Consider the following 10,406-nt stretch of genomic DNA (forward strand, 5'->3'; position numbering starts at 1 on the left):
ATAAATTTTTTAAAATGTATTAAAACCTAAATATAAGATCTAAATACCTACAACTCCTAGAACAGAACACAGGCAGAATGCTCTTTGACATAAATCACAGTGATATTTTTTTGGATCTCTCACCTGAGGCAAAAGAAACAAAAGCAAAAATAAATAAGAGGGACCTAATTAAGTTTACTAGGTTTTGCACAGAAAAAGAAAATAATCAACAAAATGAAAAGACAACCTACTGAATGGGAGAAAATATTTGCAAAAGATATGACCAATAATGGGTTAATAACCAAAATATATAAACAGCTCATACAACTCAATTAAAAAAAAAATGAGCAGAAGGCTGAAAAGACTTTTCCAAAGCAGACAGACAGACGGCCACAGGCCCGTGAAAAGATGTTCCAGTTGCTAATCGTCAGAGAAATGCAAATCAAAAATCACAGTGAGATGGCAATTCACACCTGTCAGAATGCCTGTCATTAAAATGTCTGCAAGTAACAAACGCTGGTGAGGAAGTAGAGAAAAGGGAAACCTAGAGCACGGTTGGCGGGGATGCGAACGGGTGCAGTCACTACAGAGAACAGCATGCAGTTTCCTTCGTAAACTGAAAACAGAACTACCGCACGATCCAGCAATCCCACTGCTGGGTCCAGATCCAAAGAAAACAAATTCATTCAAAAAAGGTACAGGGAACCCCCGGTTCATAGCGGCGTTATTTACAATAGCCAACATATGGAAGCATCCTAAGTGCCCATCAACAGATGAAGATGGATATCTATATATAATGCTGCTGCTGCTGCTGCTGCTAAGTCGATTCAGTCGTGTCCGACTCTGTGTGACCCCGCAGACAGCAGCCCATTAGGCTCCTCTGTCCCTGGGATTCTCCAGGCAAGAACACTGGAGTGGGTCGCCATTTCCTTCTCCAATGCATGAAAGTGAAAAGTGAAAGTAAAGTCGCTCAGTCATGCCCGACTCTTCGAGACCCCATGGACTGCAGCCTACCAGGCTCCTCCGTCCATGGGATTTTCCAGGGAAGAGTACTGGAGTGGGGTGCCATTGCCTTCTCCGATATATATATATAATGCTACCCAGACATAAAAAAAGAATGAAATGCTGCCATTTGCAACAATGTGGATGGACTAGAGGGTATTATGCTTAGTGAAATAAGCCAGAGAAAGACAGGTACTATATCTTATCACTTAATGTGGAGGAATCTTAAAAAACAAAACTGAATATGAGTATATTCTCTACTAAAAGAGAATATAACAGTCTGTTATATTCTCTCAGATACAGAGAACTAGTGGATACCAGTGGGGAGGGGGAAGGAAAGAGGGGCAAGATAGGGGTAGGGAATTAGTAGATACAAACTACCATTATAAAATAAATAAAAATACAATGTTATATTCCCTGTGCCGTACTATACAGCACAGGGGATTTAACAAAGGTTGCATAATAAATTTAAATGCAGTATAAATTATAAAGAGTTGGACATGACTGAGGGACTGAACAAAAACAACAGGTTATAAAAATATTGAGTCGCTATGTTGTACACCAGAAACTAATACTAGAAATCAACTATGTTTCAATTAAAACAAAAAACAAATACTGACATCTGTTAATGCTATGCATGCTGAAGTATTTAGAGGGAAGTAAGTAAGCGTGAGTCACTCAGTTGTGTCAGACTCTTCGTCACCCCATGGACTATAGCCCGCTAGGCTCCTGTGGGTTGTACCCAGGCAAGTATCCAGTCAAGAATACTGGAGTGGGTTGCCATTTCCTTCTCCAGGGGACTGTCCTTACTCAGGGATGGAACCCAGGTCTCCTGCATTGCAGGCAGATTCTTTACCATCTGAGCCACCAGGGAAAATATATCCTAAATTCTAAAACTATCCCAAATTGATATCCCCCATTTTTTTTTTTTTTTTGGAAATGCATCAAAAAACAAGATGGAATGACAGATAGAAGAGGCCTGGAAAGATCAAGCATAGCACAATGTTGATGAAATTTAGACAGTGAGTATATGGGTGTTTATTATAAAATCCTTTCAACTTTGCTGAACATTTTAAATTGTCCTATGAAAATTTCCTCCCACATTTTAACATTTAGCTAATCTAAAGCCAACTCTTGAGTTCATCCTTCCCTGAAGCCACTTTTCCCTTCACCTTCCCCATTCTGGTAAGTGACAAACGTTCACCTAGGTGCTCCTCTTTGGGTTGTCCCCGTCCCACACGTCTAATCCATCAGCACATCCTTTCAGCTCTACCTTCAGCATGTGTCCTGAATGCAACCACCTGGCCATGAGCCTGCCACAACATCCCTGTTCCAGTCCACACCATCATCTTTTACCTGGACCTACTAGTCCACCAACTGGTCTCCCTGCTTCCACTCGCCCCCTTAGAATCTATGCTCCACACAGCAGTCACGCTGATCACTTTAAAATGCATCCTCCTGCTTCCTCTTCTCCCACTCACTCTATTCCAGCCATCCTGATCTCCTCCTCAATGTCTATTAACTATGCCAAGGTTCCTCTGCTTGGAGTTTTCTCCCTCCTCATCCACAGGGCTTGTTCTCTCACTTCATGGTTCTCCGGTCATGTCACACCAGAAAGGTTCCCGAACATCTATCTAATATAGTATTTCCCACCACATCCCCCATGCTGCCTGTATTTTTCCTCTGAGATTTTACTACTATCTGACATGTTTGTTTCCTATGCACCCCCACTAGAATTAATGTTCAAAGGACGGGAATTTTTGTTTATGTTATTATATATAATGTCTGCAGTTCATTCACTCATTGCAACCCCATGAACTGCAGCACGCCAGGCCTCCCTGTCCATCACCAACTCCCAGAGCTTGCTCAAACTCATGTCCATGGAGTCGTGATGCCATCCAACCATCTCATTCTCTGTCCTCCCCATCTCCTCCCTCCTTCAATCTTTCCCAGCATCAGGGTCTTTGCTAACGAGTCAGTTCTTTGAATCAGGTGGCCTAGTGTTTGTTGAATATATTAAATAGATAAAATAGCACCTTCTCTGAGTCTATCCCATGTCCCTCCCCATCTTCTACTGCTAAAGTAGTCCCCTCTCTCATATTAGAATATTTTACCTTTTCCACAGTGCTAATTCTTTTCACAATATTTTTTAAAATTTTTATTTTAAAAAATTTTATTTTTAATTGGAGGACAATTGATCACAATATTGTGCTGATTTCTGTCATACATCAACAGGAATCAGCCATAGGCATACATCTGTCCTCTCCCTCCTGAGTCTCCCTCCCCCATGGCACCCCTCTAAGTTGTCAGAGAGCACGGGGTTTGAGCTCCCTGCATCATATAGCAAGTTTCCACTGGCTATGTTTTACACATGGTAATATATGTATTTCCATGCTACTCTCTCAATTTGTCCCACCCTCTCCTTCCCCCACTGTGTCCACAAGTCTTTTTCTATGTCTGCATCCCCGCTGCTGCCCTGCAAATAGGTTCATCTGAACCATCTTTCTAGATTTCAAATATATGCATTTATACGTGATATTCATTTTTCTCTGACTTATTTCACTCTGTATAATAGGCTCTAGGTTCATGTACCTCAACCTAAAAATAATTATTTTTATTTATTTGGCTACATCCAGTATTTAGTTCCCACAAAAGTACATGGGGACTACAGGGAAGTCCCCATAGTGCTTATTAACAGTTATCTGTTACACATCTATTCTCTGTCAGTCAGTCAGTTCAGTTGCTCAGTCATGTCCAACCCCATGGACTGCAGCATGCCAGGCCTCCCTGTCCATCACCGACTCCCAGAGCTTGCTCAAACTCATATCCCTTGAGTCGGGGATGCCATCCAACCATCTCATTCTCTGTCGTCCCCTTCTCCTGCCTTCAAACTTTCCCAGCATCAGGGTCTTTTCAAATGAGTCCATTCTTCGCATCAAGTGGCCAAAGTACTGGAGTTTCAGCTTAGCATCAGTCCTTCCGATGAATACTCAGGACTGATTTCCTTTAGGATGGACTGGTTGGATCTCCGTGCAGTGCAAGGGACTCTCAAAAGTCTTCTCCAGCACCACAGTTCAAGCTCTCTGTCCCCGACCCCCCAAAAATGTAAGCTCTTGTGGACAGTTCACATCCTGCAGTTAACAGCGCCTGGCCCAGAGGGGGCTGATCCAACCCTCACCCTCCTGTCTGCTTCAATCTCCACGCAGAGCTTCTGGATTTCCAAGGCTGCTGTTTACCCCTGTTCTTTCCCTGCACTGGGAGCGGGGCCGGCCGCACGGGCTTCAGGGCCAGCTCGCGCTCCCACCCCACTAGAGGCCGTCCTCCTCACGGGCCCGCCTCCCAGATGACAGCCGCGGACAGTGCGGCTGAGCGGGCGCCCTGGGCCCTGACCCCGCGGGGCTGCAGGGCCCCCGAGCCCGGGAGCAGCTCCGCCTCTAGAAGGCGGCGCTCGGCCGCGACCCGGCCGGCCCTCCGAGCTGCCCGCAACGAAGCGCTTCCCCCGGGGCATCCGTCCCCGGCAGGAGAGCCGCCCCCGGCGAGCACGGAGGCCGCCGTCGGCCAGCCCCCAGGCCCAGCGTGAGGGGGCCCCCAGAGGCAGCCTCCGTCCCCCCAGCCTCCTGCAGCCTGGGAAGGGCCGTGGGAGAGGCCGGAGGCCAGGGGTGAAGGGGCGCCCAGCCTCCGGCCGCTGGGACACCTTCTAGAGGAGGCGTCTCTGCGTCTGGACGGATTCCCAGGAGGTAGCTGGGTAAGGCAGTAGAAGTGGGGGGAGAGGTGCAGGCGCAAAGGTCGGAAGTGAAAAAGGCAGGGTTGAGCAGGACGGCACCCCGTTGAATTTCCTGGGTTCGAGAGGCTGTGTGTGTTAAGTAGGGGCCTTGGCCTTTAACCGAAAGTGATCCACAACAGGCCCTTGGCTGGGTGGTTAGATCTGTGCTTTAGAGAGCTTGGGAGATACACTGGAACACAAAATAGAAGGGGCAACACATGTCAGGAAAACCAGTTAGGAGATTACTGCAGTATTTAAGGAAAGAATGGAGTCCTGAACTAAGGGGGTAGGGGGAGAGAATTTGGAAATGATGCGATGGTCAGGTCAGTTTAGTTGCTCAGTCGTGTCCGACTCTTTGCGACTCCATGGACTGCAGCATGCCAGACCTCCCTGTCCATCACCAACTCCTGGAGCTTGCTCAAACTCATGTCCATTGAGTCGGTGATGCCATCCAACCACCTCATCCTCTGTCGTCCCCTGCTCCTCCCCGCCTTCAATCTTTCCCAGCATCAGGGTCTTTTCAAATGTCAGTTCTTCCCATCAGGTGGCGAAAGTACTGGAGTTTCAGCTTCAACATCAGTCCTTCCAGTAACACCCAGGACTGATTTCCTTTAGAGATGCAATGATAATTGGAAGACAATACAGCACAGGGGGCTGGAATCAGATTCCACTAGGGGACTAAGATGACTCCCAGCATTCTGATTTGGAAACTAGGTCTGCTGTTCTCAAAGTGTGTTCCAGAGATGTCTTGGGGGGCGGGGATCCCAAAGGCCCTTTCAGAAGGACCAAAAGGTCACCACAACTATTTTCACAAAAAAATTAAGATGTTTGTCTTTTTCAACACGTTACTGTTGGCTCTGATGATGCAAATGCAATGTCAGTTAAAACCACTGGTGCCCTAGAACAAATCAAGGCAGCAAACTATACTAGCAGTCCTTGTACCACCACTCCCCAGGTCAAAAATAAAGCCGGGATACTGAAAAATATCCATAATGAAGCAATATAAAGAACAGTAGGATGGGTAATCCAGTATTGCAATCTGGAAGGATTGTTTTTTATATAGTTTCGTTTTGGCTAATACAGATAATAAGGAAGTCTAATGAAATGGTGGGGGGGGGGGAGTTTTATTCCTCTCCTATATGTTAGAAATGCTGATTATCATTTAGCCACATTCATTGTTGTTTAACTTCAAATCAGCCCTATAACAATAAAAAGGTATTACCCTGACCAAAGTTAGAACTTGAGCAACAAGATATACAGAAATCATTGGATGACTTAATAAATGAAGAGGAGACAAATTTCCCACATGGAAGAATTCCAAATGAACCATGTAGATACTTTACCCTGAAGGAGGGGGGCATAAGGACCCACTCCTTAGGTGTGGGCTGCATACGGCGACTTCCTTCCCAAGAGTAGGTATATAGTGGGATGTGGGGGGCAACTTTACAATGGAAAAGCCTGACAAACATGACCAGGTGATCAAGGTCAACATCAGCAGTTCATAAACCATGATGGAGCTTTGATATGATGTGATGAAAATGACACTTTACCTCTGTGATCTTCTTCCTCCAAACCCATAAACATCTAACCATGAGAAAAACATCAGATAAATCCCCATAGAGACATCCTCCAAAATACTTGATCAGCATTCCTAAAAACTGTCGAGGTCATCAAGAACAAGAGCCTGAGAAACAGTCACAGCCAAGAGGAACCATAAGAAGACGTGACTTCTAAATGTGATGTGTGTATCCTGCCACAGTGAGAAGATGTTAGGGTAAACTAAGGAAATCTGAATGAAATATAGACTTTAATTGTTCTCAACTTTGCATTATAATAATAATATAATGCAATGATATTGGTTCATATGGTAACAAACGCACCACAGTAAAGTGAGATGTCAATAATAGGGGAAACTGCCATGGTGGGGCCTGGAGAAGGCAATGGTACCCCACTCCAGTACTCTTGCCTGGAAAATCCCATGGATGGAGGAGCCTGGTGGGCTGCAGTCCATGGGGTCGCACAGAGTCGGACATGACTGAGCAACTTCACTTTCACTTTTCACTTTCATGCATTGGAGAAGGAAATGGCAACCCACTCCAGTACTCTTGCCTGGAAAATCCCATGGACGGAGGAGCCTGGAAGGCTGCAGTCCATGGGGTCACTAACAGTCAGGCATGACTGAGTGACTTCCCTTTCACTTTTCACTTGCATGCATTGGAGAAGGAAATGGCAACCCACTCCAGTGTTCTTGCCTGGAGAATCCCAGGGACAGGGGAGCCTGGTGGGCTGCCATCTATGGGGTCGCACAGAGTTGGACACGACTGAAGCGACTTAGCAGCAGCAGCAGCCATGATGGGGGACGGTGAAAGAGATGAGAGGAGTTTATGGAAGCTCTGTTCTACCTGCTTGATTTTTCTGTAGAACTTTTCTAAAAGATAGTTTATTAATTTTAAAAATCCTAATATTAATTGGGAATAATTCTACCATCCATCACTCTAACCTTACAGAATTTAAGTTTTATAATGAGATATCCTATCCATAATTCAATTCAGTATTTATCAAGCTCCTATCAAGCATGCCTCTGAACAGGTGGGTACCGGCTGTAAAAAAAAAAAAAAAGAACAAAACAAGGCCCACCGCCTAGTTGAAGACAAAAGACATTTTAATTGGTAATTAATGTCCTGAGAGGTGAGCATAACTGAAGAGCACAGAGGAATGGCAGAGAAAAGGGGCAGAAGCAAGAAATAATTGGGACTGGGCCTAATTTTTTTCTTTTTTAAAATCCGTCCTTCTAAGAATCTTCCCTTTTTTTTTTTTTCCTTTTTGCTGAAAATGAAAGCACTGTAGAGGCAACAGTTTATTTACCATGGTGTTTTAACGTTGCATGTACAAGGGACAAAATATACTTTAGAAAATGCCAAAGTTTCTAAAACTGTTACAAGTATAAAGGAATTTCATACATTTCAAAGTAAGTGAATATTAAAACTGGGATGAGTAGAAAAAAGAGGGAGCTAAAAATGAACATATACAAATACAAAACAAAGATAACACTGAAAGATGATACCTAAAATAGGTACCCAAAAGGACGACTACAGGGACAAAACTTGGGGAAACAGCAGTTTTATAACCTGCATGTCTATGAGTATAAACTAGTAAGGGGGGTGGATAGGAGAGTGAAGATAGCACTTAGCATCTGCTCTCTGACAGGCACACATCCAAGTGTGCTCGGTGGCTAAGTCGTGTCCGACTCTGCAGTCCCATGGACCGAACCACACCAGGTTCTTCTGTTCTCCACTAACTCCAGGAGTTTACTCAAATTAATGTCCATTGTGTATACAGAGGGTGTTGATACACATGATAAAATTTAATCTGAAAAGGCCTTGAAACAAGGGTCTGTTATCTTTTCTCCATAAAACTCAGGTTTACAGGGATTAAGACGACTTACAGCGTGGCAAGATTCCACGCTCTGTCCACCTGAAAGGTAAGGCCTGTTCATTTTGGTCCCACCTGAGCAGAGACCAGGTCCTGGTAATATGGCAGAATCCACCCTGTCCCTTTCCACACAAAGCAGTCTTAGGATTTTAACGTCTCCTCTACCAGGATTCCACCCTGTTCACTTCATAGTCAACCGCATGGTCCACAGAACACTTCTAGTTATGGTGTCTCATTTACTAGTTGGCCCGGCGCTGGGCTTCCAAACTTCCGAGAGTGGTTTTCAGTGTCACTACCAAATTCACTCACGGAGACCACCAGTTTTGCTTACGTTCCAGTCATAAGCTTGTTGGAACCTCCCATTTCTTATCATCACGCAATTAGCTCCCTAAGCTTTACGCTGGAACAGCACAGCGCTGTGAGGTGACTACAAAAAGGAGCCAACTCCCCCCTCCTCGAGAAAGCCATCATAAACCATCCTAAGAGGTATAAAGTTTCCTGGGCCTCTTCTGATTCCATGACACCTTTTTGTGCGCTAAGTCACTTCAGTCGTGTGCGACCCCATGGATTGTAGCCCAAGAGGCTCCTCTGTCCACGAGGACTCTCCAGGCAAGAAACCTGGAGCACGGGTTGCCATTTCCTACTCCAGGGCATCTTCCCGACCCAGGGATCGAACTTGCATCTCTCATGTCTCTCGCACTGACAGGCGGGTTCTTTACCAGTTAGCGCCACCTGGGAAGCCTGTGTCACCTTAGACAAGACCCTTATTTCCTCACGGGTAAACCTGGGAGGGAAACAAATTATCTGCCGGCGTCCGGAGACTGTGGTGAGAAAACAGTGGAGGGCTTTGCCTGAAGCGCACGCGTGATTTCGAGGCTCCGCGGGCCGCGCGGCACAAAAGGCGCGGAGCCGAGAGCCTGGGGCCGCCGCCTCCCGGTGCATCTCGGGAAGGCCCCGGGCCGCGCCGCCGCGCCGGGGCTCCCGGCCTCCCCCGGCGGCTCCACCCGGGCCCAGGCAGAGAGGCGAGCACGGCCTGCCGGCGTCCGGCGCGAGCCACCGCGGGGCCCAGGAAGCTTCCGCAAGGCTCCTCCCGCCCCGGGGGTCTTTGTTCCCGCCGGGCGTCCCCCACCCCACTTTCTCGCCCCGCAAATCAGGGCTGCGGGAGGGTCCACGGCTGGTCCTACTTGGAGATACCCCGATCTTGGGGGCGCGCCGAGGCGGACGTTAGCAGAGGCAGCGAAGAGAACCCCAAACTTGGATGCTAGGGGAAAAGGAGGGAAACACGCGCCGGACCGCCTCCTCGCCTGACCGCTCGGAGGCGGGCGGCGAGCTCCCGCGCTGGCGGCTGGCGCGGGCTCTGAAGGGCGCGCTGGCGGCTGCAGCGGCGGGGCGGGGCGCGGCGGGCAGGCCCTGGGCCTGCACGTGGTGGAACCGCTGTCCCCGTCGGGCATGGCCCCCGGAAAGCCACCGTTCTCTTGGGGAAAGGGGCAATGCCACCCGCCCACCCACACCCGGCCCCGTTCCCGAGAGATGTCTACGCTTCCTCTTGAAGACCTCTAGAATTGGAGGTTGGGAGGAGAGAGGGACCGCGCGGCTCGGCGCGAGCGTTTTGTTTCCTGCGCTGGGACCACTGAATGGGAAGCTGCCGGCAGGGGCTGGGTGACACGGGATGGAGGGACCCACCCCCTCGAAGAGCCGTGACCGAGTCCGCAGAGCAGAGGGCGGGGAAAATGAGGGTTGATGCATACCTCGGCGGGGGCGCTGGAGCAAACCGCAAGACAGGCATCCCTGAGCGTGGCGTCGTGGGGCTCCAGGGGTCCCAGCAGGCCTGGGTGGGGCGCGCGGCGACACACGCGGTCCGCGGCGCGCCGCGCTGTGTTTACATTCTGCAGCAGCTCCACGTTGTGCCGCCATCCCCGCCTCCCATTGGCCAGCTCGCCAGGCGGTTCCACGCTGTGCCGCCGTCCCCGCCTCCCATTGGCCAGCTCGCCAGTCCCCCTGGTGCCGCGCTCCGCCCGCAGGGGGCGGGCCCTTCGTGTCCTCGCGTCTCCTTAGAAAACCCGGGTTCCTGGAGGCCTAGGCGGGACAGCCAGCCTGCGCCACAGGATGGCCACTTCCTAGCCGCTCTGTGCCTCCCGCCCCCCCCATCCCCACCCCCGAGCCACCTCCACAGTGCCGTACGCCGGGGCCGGGGGCTGCGGCCTGACACCCGCGGTCTTCGAGAGTTGAG

Source organism: Bos javanicus, chromosome 14 (genome assembly GCF_032452875.1).
Source record: "Bos javanicus breed banteng chromosome 14, ARS-OSU_banteng_1.0, whole genome shotgun sequence".
Taxonomy (NCBI): domain Eukaryota; kingdom Metazoa; phylum Chordata; class Mammalia; order Artiodactyla; family Bovidae; genus Bos; species Bos javanicus.